The following is an 18853-nucleotide window of genomic DNA, read 5'->3' on the forward strand; positions in this document are numbered from 1 at the left end:
ATCTGAGCAACAAAAGGCAATAGAACAGCAATGCGTAGGGTTAAGTTTAAAGTTGATACGGTCAAAGGTTATTTAAACCATGAGTACAAGAGCTAAAAACGCATTTCCCTAAAGCTTACAGCCTGGAAACGTTTTAATGCCTGGAATGCTCGAACTGTCCATTATAAGTTGCAGTTTACACATAGATCGAAGTACTACACAAGTTCCAAGTTGACATTACCGCCAAACGAAAAGTTTTGACAGAATGGTAAAGACCTCAGAGGCCACTGAAAGATAAATCCTATTGGCTGTGGCTTTATAGCCAGCCGGAAGATTTGAAATCACTTTTATCAATGTTCATCCAACAACGAAACAAAGAAGAGCAAACCCAACTTAATATTTAAATGAAATTTTAATGCAAGAAAAAACAAAGCAAAAAAAAAAAGGCGTTAAGTTCGGCCGGGCCGAACTTTGACTACCCACCAACTCGGGTATACATGTAAACCATTTTTTCGTCAAAATCGGATGAAAAATGCATACCTTATGCTCCCATAGCAGCTATATCGAAATGTGTTCCGATTTAGACCAAATACTAATAGGTTAGGTTTAAAAGAGGGAGCAGATATTTATCCGCCCCATGTCACTATGGACATACACCTAAGCCAGTAATCGGCTTGTTGTGGGCTCTAAAAACTATAAAGTAACCTCTAAAAAGAAAATTTTAAGTTAGAAATTCCGTGCTACTTACAAAATCCTTAATTGTTTTCAATAACATTCTCCGAAGTTGGTTCATGTCTGGTATTGTGTCTCCACTAAATACTAATAATTGCAAGTCATTGTTCAATTGTGTATAAAAAAATATTGGTCTTTCTAGTAGTTATATGTAAAAATAAACCGATCTGAACCATATATAAAACGGATGTCGAGAAGCCTAACATAAGTCACTGTGTCAAATTTCAGTGAAATCGGATTACAAATGCATCTTCTATGGGACCAAGACTTTAAATAGAGATATCGGTCTATATGGCAGCTAAATCGAAATTTGGACCGATTTGGGCCAAGTTTCAGAAAAATGTCGAAGGTCCTAATACAACCCACTGTCCCAAATTTCGGCGACATCGGACAATAAATGCGCCCTTTATGGGCCCAAAACCTTAATTCGAGAGATCGGTCTATAGGGCAGCTATATACAAATCTGGACCGAACTGAGCCAAATTGAAGAAGAATGTCGAAGGGCTCAACACAACTCACTGTCCCAAATTTCGTCGATATCGGACAATAAATGCGTCCTTTATGGGCCCAAAACCTTAATTCGAGAGATCGGTCTATATGGCAGCTATATACAAATCTGGACCGATCTGAGCCAAATTGAAGAAGAATGTCGAAGGGCCCAACACAACTTACTGTCCCAAATTTTGGCGACCGCGGACAATTAATGCGCCTTTTATGGACCCAAAACCTTAATTCGAGAGATCGGTCTATATGGCAGCTATATCCAAATCTAACCCGATCTGTGCCATATTGCAGAAGTATGTCAAGGGGCTTAATTTAACTCACTGTCCCAAATTTTGGCGACATCGGACAATAAATGCGCCTTTTATGGGCCCAAAACCTTAAATCGAGAGATCGGTCTTTATGGCAGCTATATCCAAATATGAACCGATCTGGGTCAAATTGCAGAAATATGTCGAAGGGCCTAACATAACTCACTGTCCCAAATTTCAGCAAAATCGGATAATAAATGTGGGTTTTATGGGCCTAAGACCCTAAATCGGCGCATCGGTCTATATGGGGGCTATATCAAGATATAGTCCGATATAGCCCATCTTCGAACTTAACCTGCTTATGGACAAAAAAAAAAAAGAATCTGTGCAAAGTTTCGGCTCAATATCTCCATTTTTAAAGAATCTAGCGTGATTTCAACAGACAGACGGACATACGGACGGACATCGTCTTAGATTTTTACGCTGATCAAGAATAGATATTAGCTTTATAGGGTCGAAAATGGATATTTCGATGTGTTGCAAACGGAATGACAAAATGACTATACTCCCATCCTTCGGTGGTGGGTATAAAAAGTTAGTAACTATGTTTGAAGGCAAACGTGACCCATAGGTTGATATGTTTGCTTATAATGCACACTACCTGGTTCGTATCTCAACGAAATCAAAGGTAAGTCAATCAACAGATTTCTCCTGTGTAATACTATGGATACTTGTGATTGCCTTCTTAGCTTCAAGAGAAAGAAAACAGTTTTTTACAAGTTTTTCAAGTATTTATTGTTGTTGGTGTAGCCACATTTGTATATGGAGGTAAATCCCCCCGGCCCATAGCTAATCGCTGCGCGAATGTTATGGCCATTGGATATTTAATGGCTCCAATTACTCACCTTGTCATATCGAGGAACTAGAAGGCATCTTCCTTCTTCTGTTTCTGTGGTATCACAATGGACGAAAACGTCTAAGTGAGTCTGATGGCAGGCTGCCACTTAAACCTAACCTAACCTAACTACCTCTGCAATTTTTTTCTGATTTTCACGCCAAGATTCGAACCCAGGCGTTTATCGCCATAAGTGGACATGCTTACCTCTGCTCTATGATGTATTTCTTTTGCGCAGTAATGTATTCATTGTCATATTGAGGAATATTTAAATGATGTTTTTAGATGAAATGGGTTTCGATATTAGGAGTATACAAATTTCGTTGCCGGCGAGGAAATTTTGGACTTTAAGCCATAGGCATTCCAGAATACAATTTTAAGGCAATCCATCTTAATGTGAAATTTGTGTCAGTTAACCTGTACAAGGAATGTGCTCCCGAAGCAAAGGCAGATACATAGGAGTTGAATTAAGAAACAAGTAAAAGCGTGCTAAGCTCGGCCGCGACGAATCCTATATACCCTCCACCATGGATCGCATTTGTCGAGTTCTTTTCCCGGTATCTCTTTTTAGGCAAACATATGATAAAAGGAAAGAATTGTTATGCTATTAGAGCTATATCAAGTTACGGGCCGATTCGGACCATAATTGAACTGAATGTTGAAAACCGTAGTATAAGTCGTTGTGTTTGATTTCAGCCAATTGGAATAAAAATTGCCCCCCTTTAGGGGCTCAAGAAGTAAAATAGGAAGATCGGTTTATGTGGGAGCTGTATCAGGCTATAGAACGATTCAGACCATAATTGACACGTAGGTTGAAGTTCATTAAAGAAGTCGTTGTACAAAATTTCAGCCAAATCGGAAAATAATTGCGACCTCTAGAGGCTCAAGAAGTCAAGATCCCAGATCGGTTTATATGGCAGCTACATCAGGTTATGGACCAATTAAAACCATATTTGGTGCAGTTGTAAGAAGTCATAGCAAAACAGTTCTTGCAAAATTTCATCCAAATCGGATAAGAATTGCGCCCTCTAGTGGCTCAAAAAGTCAAGACCCCAGATAGGTTTATATGACAGCTATATCAGCTTATGGACCGATTTGAACCATACTTAGCATAGTTGTTGGAAGTCATAATAAAACAGCTCATGCAAAATTTCAGTCAAATCGGATAGGAATTGCGCCCTCTAGAGGCTGAAGAAGTCAAGACCCCAGATAGGTTTATATGACAGCTATATCAGCTTATGGACCGATTTGAACCACACTTAACACAGTTGTTGGAAATCATAGCAAAACACCTCATGCAAAATTTCATTTAAATCGGATAAGAATTGCGCCCTCTAGAGGCTGAAGAAGCCAAGACACCAGATCGGTTTCTATGACAGCTTTATTAGGTTATGGACCGATTTGAACCACAATTAACACAGTTCTTTGAAGTAATAACAAACAAATAACAAAACACCTCATGCAAAATTTCAGTCATATCGGATAGGAATTGCGCCCTCTAGAGGCTGAAGAAGTCAAGACCCCAGATCGGTTTCTATGACAGCTATATCAGGTTATGGACCGATTTCAGCCATACTCAGAACAGTTGTTGGAAGTGGTAACAAAACACCTCATGAAAAATTTCATCCAAATCGGATAAGAATTGCGCCCTCTAGTGACTCAAGAAGTCAAGATCCAAGATCGGTTTCTATGACAGCTATATCAGGTTATGGACCGATTTGAACCACACTTAACACAGTTCTTTAAAATAATTACAAAACATCTCAAGCAAAATTTCAGTTAAATCGGATAGGAATTGCGCCCTCTAGAGGATGAAGAAGTCAAGACCCCAGATAGGTTTATATGACAGCTATATCAGCTTATGGACCGATTTGAACCACAATTAACACAGTTCTTTGAAGTAATAACAAACAAATAACAAAACACCTCATGCAAAATTTCAGTCAAATCGGATAGGAATTGCGCCCTCTAGAGGCTGAAGAAGTCAAGACCCCAGATCGGTTTCTATGACAGCTATATCAGGTTATGGACCGATTTCAGCCATACTCAGAACAGTTGTTGGAAGTGGTAACAAAACACCTCATGAAAAATTTCAGCCAAATCGGATCAAAATTGCGCCCTCTAGTGACTCAAGAAGTCAAGATCCAAGATCGGTTTCTATGACAGCTATATCAGGTTATGGACCGATTTCAGCCATACTCAGAAAAGTTGTTGGAAGTGGCAACAAAACACCTGATGCAAAATTTCAGTCAAATCGGATAAAAATTGCGGCCTCTAGTGACTCAAGAAGTCAAGACCCAAAATCGGTTTATATGACACCTATATAAGCTCAGAGGAATATTTCGAAGAGTTACAAACAGAATGACGAAATTTGTATACCCCCATCCCATGGTGAAGGCTATAAAAAGTTATATTATTTTGATTTGTTTAGTAATTTCAAATACACCCTACACCTTGGGTCTCCCCAAGTTGGTACCAAAAGTTGGAGTCCCCTTCAATTGCAATGGCTACCGCTGCCATATCTGAAGTAATAAAACCCACGCTCTATAAGATCCGCCCAAATTTTTAAAAATAAAAAAAAATAACAACATGGGAAGGAAATGTATAGACGAAATCCACCCTGGCCAGAAGAAAAATCAACCAATGGACCCTCAACAATATGTGTGCCATATTTTATGCCTTTGGTGTTGTTGTTGGGTCGCAATGCAAGCGAAATATGGGACTGACCTTGAACGTGAAATTTTCATTGGCGGCCGTCGTTTTCAAGGAGAGAAACTGCAAGAGGTTGGGGGGGGGGGGGGGGGGGAATTAACTCAAATCATCAAGGACATTGAAAGGCTGCTATATAGCATGGCATTCCTCTCCTGCCTGCCAAAAACAACAACAACAACAAAACCACCATGCAGAAATCCACCGGCCAAAAGCAACAACTATGCTGGCAAATAGGGAGAATAAAAACCAACCAGCAACCAAACCAACATGGCCAGCACCATTTTTTTTTCAAATAAATTTTTTTATAAATTTTGAAATAAAAAAAAAACAAAATTTAATCAACCCAGTATATTGAAGTTTAATGAAAATTTTTTGAATTTCCTCTACCATTTTACCAACATTCTCTTTAATGCATCCATTCATTCATCCATTACCAGGATATGCATGGAGAGCATAAACGAGGCCATTTGACGATGTCAGTGCTTGCAATACCGACGAAAGGAGGCTGCACAATACGAGCAACATATCGTCGAGAAACGAAGCTTTTTGCAGCTTGCATGGCTGGTATATTTTGTACTCTGGCCAAAGGACGACCAAGTTTTTTTTTTTTGTTTTCATACGAATAAACCAGGCCACACATCGTAATGCCCGAAGAACCCCTTTCAGCTCAGCTGTGGGGATAATGGGGCTGAAGCAGCGGCAAAGGATGCACTCAGCGGCACGAGTTGGACCGTGCTGTGCTGTTGATTGGAGATTGAAAATGGCTCGGCATTTTCTGCACGATGGCCACGACGTTTGTGGGAATTTCGTTGCAACTTTCGATTGCAGTTACCATTTTGAATTCGTTGAGTGCAGATACGTTCCTAACTCCCAAAATAAATACCATATAGAAGTATATATACATACACACACATATAGAGAGATATGAATAACTGTTGGAAGAATTTCAAATGATTTGTTAAATAGAAATGTGCAAAGAATTTTCAATTCTTAATAAATAAAATAGAAACAATAAAAAACAAATCCCTTAAACAATTATTAAAAAAAAAAACAAATAATTTAATACAAACTTTTAAGTGTTAACAAAAAAAGAAACAAAAATACATAGAGCATATAAATAATCCCCAAGCTTAGAAAAACTATATAAATATCTAAAAATAAGAAATCTATATATATAACCATTCTAGCTAAGGACTTCAAAATCTCATACACTCTAGAGAACTCATAGCCCCTAAAAGGCTGCAACAGTTAAAACAGGTAAGTTTATGCTTAAACTAAGTTTTAATTATTTATATAACTTTGTTTTTTAACACAAAAAAAAACATAGACGATCCCCCCTCAATTCTTATATCAAAAATCAAAAATTCGCTATAGAGTTGCCATATTTCTGCAGTGTTTATCATTGGCCAAATAAGCTCCTCCCCTTTTTTAAGGGCTATTTTACAGAGACTAGAATCTATGGCGACATTTTTCAATATTGTTGTGAAATTTTTCCATCAACAACAAAGATATATGTATGGAGTTTATGAGAGAAGATTTTCTACCTCCTATATAGAAGATCTGTACTTCAAACACTATGATCGAAAAAGTTTGGTAAATATTATTTTTAAAAATAGGTTTTTTATATGTTTTATAGCTATACAATGCGTTCAAATTCTCAATTTTATGACTTTCTTCATATTCCACAAAGAAAATGTTTTCAAGCAATTAGATATCCGAGTTTCTCTACCGAAAATTCATTTCTCCTAAAAGTATGCAACATATCAGATAGTAATGTATGATACGTCTATATCTGTAATGAAAACACAATGGGGTTTTTATGTGTTATATAGCCATCAAAAAAAATCTTAAATCCATTCAAGTTCTGAATTTTATGACTTTCTTCATATTCCAAAAAGAACTGATAAATATAAAATGTTTTCAAGCTCATAGATATTCAAGTTTCTCTATAGTACATTAAAGTCATAAGTTTTCTTTATTATGTTTCTAATTTTCTTTCATTGTTTAAAAATATATAAACCTTAACTTTCTCTATCGAAAATTCGTTTCTCCTAAATGTATGCAATATATCAGATAGTAGTGTAGGATATGTCTATATCTGCAATAAAAACAAATCGTAGAAATTAATTGTTAAAAATTTGAAATGAGGCCTCCATCTAGCTTGCAATCATCACATGTAGTCAGTCTCAAGAGTTAGAAAGCTGGGAATATACTTAACTAATTTCAAAAACAACTGCATACTTTTGGGCGTCCACTAGTCTTATTAGCTAATTTTAAAGAACTGGCAAGTATGCTAGTTTTAAGATTCACATCATTGAAATTTCATTACTGTTTACTTTCTAGTTTTAAGAATGATATCATTGAAATTTCATTACCGTTTACTTTCATCATAATTCCTCAAATGTTTGCCTACCGTTAGGGGTATAGCAAACCACAGCAGAATCATTTATCTAGAACCACTGAGAAAGGGCAAAAGTCGGCGGGGCCGACTGTATAATACCCTACACCAACCCTATAAGTACAATGTGGGAGCTAGATCCAATTCTGAACCAATATTGATGGAGCTCGCGGCCCCCTTAGATATCCCACCCTAAATAAGAATACCAAATTTCTGTTTTTCAGTTATTTTAAACCAACCAAATTTCGCTTAAATCGCCCCGACATCTGACATTTTTTGAAAATAGGGTAAAGGGAGGGTGAGCCCATAAAAGTTTGAATGTCAGATCTATTTCTATTCTCTTAGTTTTGGAGGTGGCTTAGAGTTGCCAAACCCTTTGCCCCGAAAGTGGATATTAGATTCAAACACCACATTTAAGCTACATATTGCTATAGTAGGTATATATGTAGGGTTAAGGGGAAGTTTAAGAGACCAGATATACCAGATTTGAGTTCCTTTTTGCCATAATCCATAAATATGTCCAGTTTGAGGGGAATATAGGTTGGGGCGGCCACCCACTCACTTAGCCCTGAAAAAATATAAGCATCGTGGTTTACTCTCAAATTTAAGGGGAGGCGTCTCAGATACCAAGGTATATATTTTTATATCAGATTCTTACTGTACTTTTAAATAGCTTTCATTTCATAACCATATTGTCTCAATTGGTAAATATGCCCTCCGGGGGGGTTTTGGGGGCTGGGGAGGCCTCTCAGACACCATGGAATAAAATTGTATGCCAGATTTGTACTCTACTTTTAAATATCTTTCATTTGATACCCATATTGCCCAAAGCGGTGAAAGAGTCCTGTTGGGGGTTTTTTTTTGGGGTGGGGGACCCCCCTGAAACTTAAGAGTGAAATTTGTATATCAAGTTCGTACTCTTCTCTTAAATACCTTTCATTTGATACCCATATTGTCCCAACCGGTAAGCATGTCCGCCCGGGAGGGTTTTGGGTGGGGCGTCCCCCCAGGATATTGGATCCAAAAATTTTATACCAATTTCGTGTTTTCGGGATATCATAAGGTGCCATACAAAATTTCGCTTAAATTGGTGCACGTATCTCCGAGGTCTGGCGTTTTTGAAAATTGGGGTATGGGGGACGGTCTCTCTTCCTTCTGGGTATTACAAACAAATGCACTAAGTTATAATACCCTGTACCACAGTAATGGTGTAGGATATAATTATCTACAATGCAAATTTGCCCATAAGCATACCCTTAATGAACAGTTGCAAACTTTTTACATATCAATCATTGATGTGCGATTCATGTTTAAGCCCAATGACAAGGTACGTCCATTTTTATAGCCTAGTCCGAACGGCGCACTGTAGGGAATTCGACCACAAAAGTGTCGTTTAGTTCAAAATTGAAATTTCAAGCTACAAATAAAATTGCAAATTTTGCCCATGAACATTCCACTAAGGAACAGTGGCAAACTTTCTCACATATCAATGAGTGCAGTCCGATTCAAATTTAAGCTCAATGATAAGGGCCCTCCTTTTTATAGCCGAGTCCGAACGGCGTGCCGCAGTGCGCCACCTCTTTGGAGAGAAGTTTTACATGGCATAGTACCTCACAAATTTTGCAAGCATTAGAAGGGGAAAACCACCGCTGAAAATTTTTTGTCATGGTCTCGCCAGGATACGAATCTAGGCTTTCAGCGTCATAGGCGGATATGCTAACCTCTGAGCTACGGTGGCTTCCACAATCCATTGTTTGGTGTTCTCGCCAGGATACGAACCCAGACTTTCAGCGTAATATGCGGACATGCAAAACGCTACGCTACGGTGGTATTCACATTAAAAGTTAAAATTTCTTAAAGTGTCCTACAAAGCGTTGCATATTTTCCTAAACAAAAAAAACTTTTACAAATGTTGCATACTTTTAGGGGCAAACTAAGCTCTTACCTAAAAGGATAAACTAAGCTTTACACTTTTTTAGACAACAACTATTAAAAGCTAAAAAAAAAATATTTCCTTGTGCCATATTTTGGATTTATGACAATCTGAAAATATCCCGAAAAGCGTTGCATATTTTTTGGGGTGTTCGAAAATATTTACAGATTTTTTGGTATTTATTATTCAACTCAAAATTACCAAAATAAAACATAAAAATGTTACAAATATTAAGTTATGGAACAAAAAGGAAGCTCCTCTCGCCAATATGAGCTTTAAAATTGACTAATTAGCTCAAATGCAAATGTAGCCATTAATTCAAAATTCTTTTGATATTTTCGCTAGGATTTAAGCCTAACGGTTCAGAGCAATAGAGTGATATTTTAAACTATGTATCATGTATTTGTTTCTTTCATATATCTTAAGTTGTCTCTAACTATAACTACTTTAAAACATTAACAGACTTTGGTCTTCCCCCAAAAGTATGCAATGTTTTTAAGCGATTGGAGGAAAATGCTTATTTGTATTTATACTTGTTTAAAACCCAAAATGGACCTTCTTGAGAAAAAATTAAGACGTTGGAAAGACTTGCATTCGAAATCGGATATTTTTCGTAACAGGGGTACTTCTCTGTTACGAAGATATTTCAAGAATTTTTGAGTAAAAACATCAAAAATATTCACAATAAAAATATGGACAGCAGTAATTTTTAGCATTTTTTATACCTACCAACGAAGGATGGGGGTATATTCATTTAGTCATTCCGTTTGCAACACATCGAAATATACATTTCCGACCCTTTAAAGTTTATATATTCTTGATTGATATATATTCTGTTGAAACAAGCTACAGTCTTTAAAAATAGAGATATTGAGCAGAAACTTTGCACAGATTCTTTTTTTGTCCATAAGCAGGTTACGTTCGAAGATTGATAAAGCGCCATATAGACCGATCCGCCGATTTAAGGTCTTAGACCCATAAAAGCCACATTTATTATCCGATTTTGCTGAAATTTGGGACAGTGAGTTGTGTTAGACTCTTCGATATCCTTCTTCAATTTGGCTGTGATCGATCCAGATTTGGATATAGCTGCCATATAGACCGATTCGCCGACTTAGGGTCTTAGGCCCATAAAAGTCACATTTATTAACCGATTTTGCTGAAATTTGGCACAGTGAGTTGTGTTAGGACCTTCGACATCCTTCTTCTATTTGGCTCAGATCGGTCCAAATTTCGATATAGCTGCCATATAGACCGATCTCTCGATTTAAGGTTTTGGGCTCATAAAAAGCGCATTTATTGTCCGATGTCGCCGAAATTTGGGACAGTGAGTTGGGTTAGGCCGTTCGACATTCTTCTTTAATTTGGCTCAGATCGGTCCAAATTTCGATATAGCTGCCATATAGACCGATCTCTCGATTTAAGGTTTTGGGCCCATAAAAGGCGCATTTATTGTCCGATTTCGCCGAAGTTTGGGGCAGTAAGTTGTGTTAGGCTCTTCGACATTTTTCTGCAACTTTGCCCAAAGCCGTCTAGATTTGGATATAGCTGCCATATAGACCGATCTCTCGAATTAAGGTTTTGGGCCCATAAAAGGCGCATTTATTGTCCGATATCACCGAAATTTGGGACAGTGAGTTGTGTTAGGCTCTTCGACATTTTTCTGAAACTTGGCCCAAATGGGTCTAGATTTGGATATAGCTGCCATATAGACCGATCTGTCGATTTAAGGTTTTGGGCTCATAAAAGGCGCACTTATTATCCGATGTTGCCGAAATTTGGGACAGTGAGTTAAGTAAAACCCTTCGACGTTCTTCTTCAATTTGGCTTAGGTCGGTCCAGATTTGGATATAGCTGCCATATAGACCGATTCGCCGACTTAGGGTCTTAGGCCCATAAAAGTCACATTTATTAACCGATTTTGCTGAAATTTGGGACAGTGAGTTGTGTTAGGACCTTCGACATCCTTCTTCTATTTGGCCCAGATCGGTCCAAATTTCGATATAGCTGCCATATAGACCGATCTCTCGATTTAAGGTTTTGGGCCCATAAAAGGCGCATTTGTTATCCGATGTCGCCGAAATTTGGGACAGTGAGTTCTGTTAGGCCGTTCGACATCCTTCTTTAATTTGGCTCAGATCGGTCCAAACTTGGATATAGCTGTCTTATAGACCGATTTCTCGAATTAAGGTTTTGGCCCCATAAAAGGCGCAATTATAATCCGATTTTCCAAAATTGAACAATGACTTGTACTTATTAGACCTCCAATATCCCTATCGAGTTTGGTCCAAATTGGACCACATTTGCGATACAGCTGCTATGGGGGCATAAATTATGCATTTTTCACCGGATTATGATGAACGGTGGTTTACATATATACCCAAGGTGGTGGGTATCCAAAGTTCGGCCCGGCCGAACTTAACGCCTTTTTACTTGTTTGAATCTTACAAATGCTTTAAACTTTTACCCATCTGAAAACTGCAGAAAATGGTTGCTATTTTAGCAAACACAAAATTACTACATTTTTGTAACACAAATTATATTTTCAGCAGACTTTTTGTTGCTACAGCAAAAATGTTTGCTGTTTTCACAAACTTAATAACCAAAATTTTGGAGGCCTCCGTGGCACAGAGGCTAACATGTCCACCTCTAATACCGAACGCCTGGGTTCAAATTTCGGAGTGAACATTAGAAAAATTTTCAGTGGTGATTATCCCCTTACTAATATTGGCTACATTAGTGAGGTTATTTGCCATATAAAAACTTCTCTACAAAGTGGTATGGCTATGCGGCCGTTCGGACTCGGCAGAGAAAAGAAGGTCCCTCATCATTGAGCTTAAAATTTTATCTGTCTGCACTCATTGATATGAGAGAAGTACCCCTGGTACTAAGTGGAAATTTTGTAGTAATTGCAACAGTTACGGCAGTTCAGATTAAAACTTCAGAAGATCTAACCACCTGCTATTGTAGATTATGATCTACAAATTTTGGGCTAAACACACATCTATAGACTTATCAGGACCGTATTTGGAGTTGAGGGTCTTCTTGCGAATTTAAATCGTAGACTTGGTTTATTTAGTAGCTATACCCCAATGGAACGAAGAAGTATCTGTAAAAAATTGCATGCAGACAGACGGACTTATCGAGGTAGATGTTGTGGTGCAGGCGTTTTTCACCATTCGTAGCCTATATTGAAATGCCTCAACACTCCGGTTAACGAGGGAACACTACTTCATTTATATGAAGGGCTTTTTGTTTGCTCATTCTGTGGGCCTAAATTTTCCGGACATTCTAGGAAATCTAGAAAATCAATCTCGAATGTTATGCCGAATATTTGGCACATTGTTCAAAAACCAACTTCTAGATGAGTCACCCTAGGTAAGGGAGTGCACGGTTGGAGTATGAGTAACTTCTTATAGATTCGAAAATTACTTTTTGTCTGATTGCCCACGGTGTCAACGTTTACATTCGTCGTTCCATTGGCTTTGCTGGCCATAGCACTTGGTGGCCGTGGCGGCGGCGTAATACGGTGGCATTAAAACGTTAGGCTATAAACAATAAAACGCGACGTGATGAAAATCATGATGATGTACTTTTACAGAAATTACTTTGCATTATGCAGCAAATGCTATGCGCCACCTTCTTATTGAGCCTACTAGGATTTGGGCTGTATGCTCGCCCATACAACTGACGGCTTTTCATCTTCCTCTCCATTGTGTGATCACGAAAGACGTGCCCATACAAAAGTTCTTTCAGCTTAAGTGTGAAGTCAACCGTTTGACAATTGAAACGAATTTTGTAAGACTTCTTATGCTGTATTTAAGCGTTAAAAAATATTTTTTTTTTAATTTTTTTTTTTTAGTGGATCTCAAAGGAATCATATTAGTGTAAAGGGTGATTTTCTAAGAACTACAGGATAGTTTTTTTGAAGAAAAACACATAAAATTCAGAAAAATGCATGAAATCCTTATTTGAATCGATAGTAGGGTCCATATATTGAGTTGCCCAAAAAGTAATTGCGGATTTTTCATGTAGTCGGCGTTGACAAATTTTTTCACAGCTTGTGACTCTGTAATTGCATTCTTTCTTCTGTCAGTTATCAGCTGTTACTTTTAGCTTGCTTTAGAAAAAAAGTGTAAAAAAAGTATATTTGATTAGAGTTCATTCTAAGTTTTAAAAAAATTTACTTTCTTTTAAAAAATCCGCAATTATTTTTTGGGCAACCCAATAGTTTATTGTTTGAAGATTATTTCATACAAATGTTGACCTTGATTGCGCCTCAAATGGTCCATCTGCTTTGTCCAATTTTGGCATACTCTTTCCAACATTTCAGGCCGAATAAATGCTTCAATGTTGTCTTCCAAAACTTCAATTGAAGCGGGCTTCACTGTATAGACACGAGCTTTAACATAGCCCCACAAAAAAATAGTCTAAAGGCGTTAAATCGCTCGAACTAGGCGGCCAATTGACCGGTCCCGAACGTGAAATAAAATGTTCACCGAACTCGCCTCTCAATAAGTCCATTGCTTTGTGACATGTGGCAGAGTCTTGTTGAAATCACATGTCATGCAAGTCAAGCTGTTGCATTAGCAAATTTGCCCATGAACGTTCCATTAAGGAACTGGGGCAAATTTCTAACAAATCAATAAGTGCTATCTGATTCAATTTTAAGGTCTCTGGTGCTGTCTGATTCAATTTTATTAGGTCCGAACGGCGTACCGCGAGCGACACCCGTTTGGGACAAATTTTTACATGGCAAAGTACCTCACAAATGTCGCCAGCATTAGGAGGGGATAACCAACGCTGAACAATTTTTTAATGTTCCCGCCAGGATTCGAACCCAAACGTTCAGCGTCATAGGCGGACATACTAACCTCTGCGCTACGGTGGCCTCCTCTTGCATTTAGGGCAAAAAAAAAATGATGGATATCATCTCACGATAGCGCCCACCATTCACAATTATGTTACGATTCGCATCATCTTTGAAGAAGTACGGTCCAATGATGTCACCAAACCATACGCCGCAACAAACTGTGACTTTTTCTGGATACATGGGTAGCTTTTGCAATACTTAAGGCTGATCTTGACTCCAAAATCGACAATTCTGCTTTTTTATGTACCCTCAATGGGTCAAAAATTAGTCCATAAAATGGAAGAAGCGCGCTATGAACTTTCTTAACAGAGCACGCATTTTGATAATAAAATTCAATAATTTGCGAGCATTGTTCTGTTCGATTGAAAGACGATTCATGGTGAAATTATAGACCAAGATGCTTGACAGTGAAACAAAACACGAAACGTGCGTGAGCTGTTTAAACCAATGTTGCCAAAAAGATAATAGCTAAAAAATCACCCTTTATATATTCTTTTAGCCATGTCCGTCCGTCTGTCTGTCGAAAGCACGCTAACATTTAAAACAGTAAAGCTAGATGCTTGAAATTTTACATAAACTCTTCTTATTTGGGCAGATCGGTTGGGATTGTAAATGGGCCAAATCGGTCCATGTTTTGGTATAGTTGCCATATATACCTATATTGAATTTTAACTTCCTGAGCCCCTAGAGGGCGCAATTCTTATCCGATTTGGCTGAAATTTTGTATAAGGTATTTTGTTATGACTTCAAAGAACTCTGCCAAGTATGGTCCGAATCGGTTCATAACCTGATATGGCTCCCATTTACACGGATATCGGAAATTGACTTCTTCAGCCCCTGGAGGGCGCAATTCTTATCCGATTTGGCTGAAACTTTGTATGAGGTATTTTGTTAGGATAGGATCTTGACTTCTTGAGCGCAATTATTACCCGATTTGACTCAAATTTAGCAAAAAGCGTTTTAGTTTGACCATTAACAACTCTGCCAAGTATGGCTCAAATCGGCTCATAACCTGATATAGCTCCCATAAAAACCGATCTCGGATCTTGACTTCTTCAGCCACTAGAGGGCGCAATTGTTATCCGATTTGACTCAAATTAAGCATAAAGCGTTTTAGTTTGACCATCAACAATTCTGCCAAGTATGGCTCAAATCGGCTCATAATTGATACAGCTCCCATATAAACCGACTTCAGATCTCGACTTCTTAAGCCGATAGAGGGCACAATATCCACTAAGGAACAGGGGCAAACTTCTCGCATATAAATGAGTGCAGTCCGATTCAAGTTATAAGCTCAATGATAAGGGGCCTCATTTGATAGCCGAGCCTGAACGGCGTGCCGCAGTGCGACACCTCTTTGGAGAGAAGTTTTACATGGCGTAGTACCTCACAAATGTTGCCAGCATTAGGAAGGGAAAACAGCCGCTGAAAATTTTTTCTGATGGTCTCGCCAGGAATCAAACCCAGACGTTGAGCGTCATAGGCGGACATGCTAACCTCTGCGCTACGGTGGCCTCCCTGATATAGCTCCCATAAAGACCGATCCCGGATCTTGACTTCTTGAGCCGATAGAGGGCGTAATTATTATCCGATTTGGCATGCAGCGTTTTGGTTTGACCATCAACAACTGTGCCAAGTATGGCTCAGAACGGTTCATAACCTGATACAGCTCCCATATAAACCGATTTCGGATGAAGCGTTTTGGTTTGACCATGGTATGGCTTAGATTGGTTCATAATATGATACGGCCCCCATATAAACCGATTTCGGATCTTGACTTCTTCAGCCGATCCAGGGCGCAGTTATTATCCGATTTGGCTGAAATTTTACATGAAGTGTTTTGTACTACATTCTAATAACTGCGCCAGTGTGTGGACCAAATCGGTTCATTACCAGACATAGCTCATAAAGACCGATCCCGGATCTTGACTTCTTGAGCCGATAGAGGGCGCAATTATTATCCAATTTGGCAAGCAGCGTTTTGGTTTGACCATCAACAACTACGCCAAGTATGGCTTAGAATAGTTCATAACCTGATACAGTTCCCATATAAACCGATTTCAGATCTTGACTTCTTGAGCCGCTAGAGGGCGCAATTATTATCCGATTTGTTTGGAATTGAGCATGAAGCGTTTTGCTTTGACCATCAACAACTGTGCCAAGTATGGCTTAAAAATTGGTTCATAACCTGATACAGCTCGCATACAAACCGATCTCGGATCTTGACACCTTGAGCCGCTAGAGGGCGCAATTATTATCCGATTTGTTTGGAATTGAGCATGAAGCGTTTCGGTTTGACCATCAACAATTGCCTTCTAATAACTGCGCCAATGTGTGGACCAAATCCGTTCATTACTGGATATAGCTCATAAAGACCGATCCCGGATCTTGACTACTTGAGCCGATAGAGGGCGCAATTAATATCCGATTTGGCTGAAATTGAGCATGAAGCGTTTTGGTTTGACCATCAACAACTGTGCCAAGTATGGCTTAAATTGGTTCATAACCTGCTGCAGCTCCCATATAAACCGATATCGGATCGTGACTCCTTGAGCCGCTAGAGGGCGCAATTCTTATCCGATTTAGCTCATATTTAGCATGAAGCGTTTCGGTTTGACCATCAACAACTGGCTTCTAATAACTGCGCCAATGTATGGACCAAATCGGTTCATTACCAGATATAGCTCATAAAGACCGATCCCGGATCTTGACTACTTGAGCCGCTAGAGGGCCCAATTATTATCCGATTTTGCATGCAGCGTTTTGGTTGAACCATCAACAACTATGCCAAGTATGGCTCAGATCGGTTCATCACCTAATACAGCTCCCATATAAACCGACTTCAGATCTCGACTTCTTAAGCCGATAGAGGGCACAATATCCACTAAGAAACAGGGGAAAACTTCTTGCATATCAATGAGTGCTCTCCGATTCAAATTTTAAGCTCAATAATAAGGGGCCTCCTTTTTATAGCCAAGTCCGAACGGCGTGCCGCAGTGCGACACCTCTTTGGAGAGAAGTTTTACATGGCATAGTACCTCACAAATGTTGCCAGCATTAGAAGGGGAAGACCATCAGAAAATTTTTTCTGATGGTCTCGCCAGGAATCGAACCCAGATGCTCAGCGTCATAGGCGGACAAGCTAACCTCTGCGCTACGGTGGCCTCTCTGATATAGCTTCCATAAACACCGATCCCGGATCTTGAATTCTTGAGCGCTTGGCCTCTAGAGGGCGCAATTATTATCCGATTTGGCATGCAGCGTTTTGGTTTGACCATCAACAACTGTGCCAAGTATGGCTCAGAACGGTTCATAACCTGATATAGCTTCCATAAAAACCGATCTCGGATCTTGACTTCTTCAGCCACTAGAGGGCGCAATTATTATCCGATTTGCTTGGAATTAAGCATGAAGCGTTTTGCTTTGACCATCAACAACTGTGCCAAGTATGGCTTAAAAATTGGTTCCTAACCTGATACAGCTCGCATACAAACCGATCTCGGATCTTGACACCTTGAGCCGCTAGAGGGCGCAATTATTATCCGATTTGTTTGGAATTGAGCATGAAGCGTTTCGGTTTGACCATCAACAATTGCCTTCTAATAACTGCGCCAATGTGTGGACCAAATCCGTTCATTACTGGATATAGCTCATAAAGACCGATCCCGGATCTTGACTACTTGAGCCGATAGAGGGCGCAATTAATATCCGATTTGGCTGAAATTGAGCATGAAGCGTTTTGGTTTGACCATCAACAACTGTGCCAAGTATGGCTTAAATTGGTTCATAACCTGCTGCAGCTCCCATATAAACCGATCTCGGATCGTGACTCCTTGAGCCGCTAGAGGGCGCAATTCTTATCCGATTTAGCTCATATTTAGCATGAAGCGTTTCGGTTTGACCATCAACAACTGCCTTCTAATAACTGCGCCAATGTGTGGACCAAATCGGTTCATTACTAGATATAGCTCATAAAGACCGATCCCGGATCTTGACTTCTTGAGCCGCTAGATGACCCAATTATTATTCAATTTGGCATGCAGCGTGTTGGTTTGACCATCAACAACTACGCCAAGTATGGCTCAGATCGGTTCATCACCTGATACAGCTCCCATATAAACCGATTTCCGATCTTGACTTCTTGAGCCGATAGAGGGCGCAATTAATATCCGATTTGGCTGAAATTGAGCATAAAGCGTTTCGCTTTGACCATCAACAACTGTATGGCTCAGATCGGTTCATCACCTAATACAGCTCCCATATAAACCGATTTCCGATTTTGACTTTTTGAGCCGATAGAGGGCGCAATTATTATCCGATTTGGCTGAAATTTTGCACGAAGTGTTTTGTTCTACCTTCTAACAACTGCCCCACGTGTGGACCAAATGGGGTTTTACCAGATACAGCTCCCATATAAACCGATTTCGGATCCGCTTTGGTCTCCAACAGCCATACCCCAATCGGTAAATAAGATTCGGTCAGGCTGAACTAAGCACGCTTAGTTTGATTTCCAAAATTAATGGGATGGTCGTTGGCCTATGATTTAGACTTTTAGACCTTCATTGTTAAAACGACTTTA

The 18853-nt window shown here is 39.2% G+C and overlaps 1 protein-coding gene across 1 annotated transcript in view; it reads left to right on the plus strand.

Annotated features, from left to right (window-relative positions):
• Positions 1-6084: 6084 nt before the first annotated feature.
• The window catches only part of LOC106089520 (protein sprouty), a 91245-nt gene continuing 78476 nt past the window's right edge, over positions 6085-18853 (plus strand). The window contains exon 1 of the mRNA XM_059361158.1: positions 6085-6327. The gene's annotated coding sequence lies outside the window, so the exon portion shown is untranslated. The remainder of the gene's footprint in view (positions 6328-18853) is intronic.

The sequence above is a fragment of the Stomoxys calcitrans genome, chromosome 1 (assembly GCF_963082655.1).
Source record: "Stomoxys calcitrans chromosome 1, idStoCalc2.1, whole genome shotgun sequence".
Lineage (NCBI taxonomy): Eukaryota > Metazoa > Arthropoda > Insecta > Diptera > Muscidae > Stomoxys > Stomoxys calcitrans.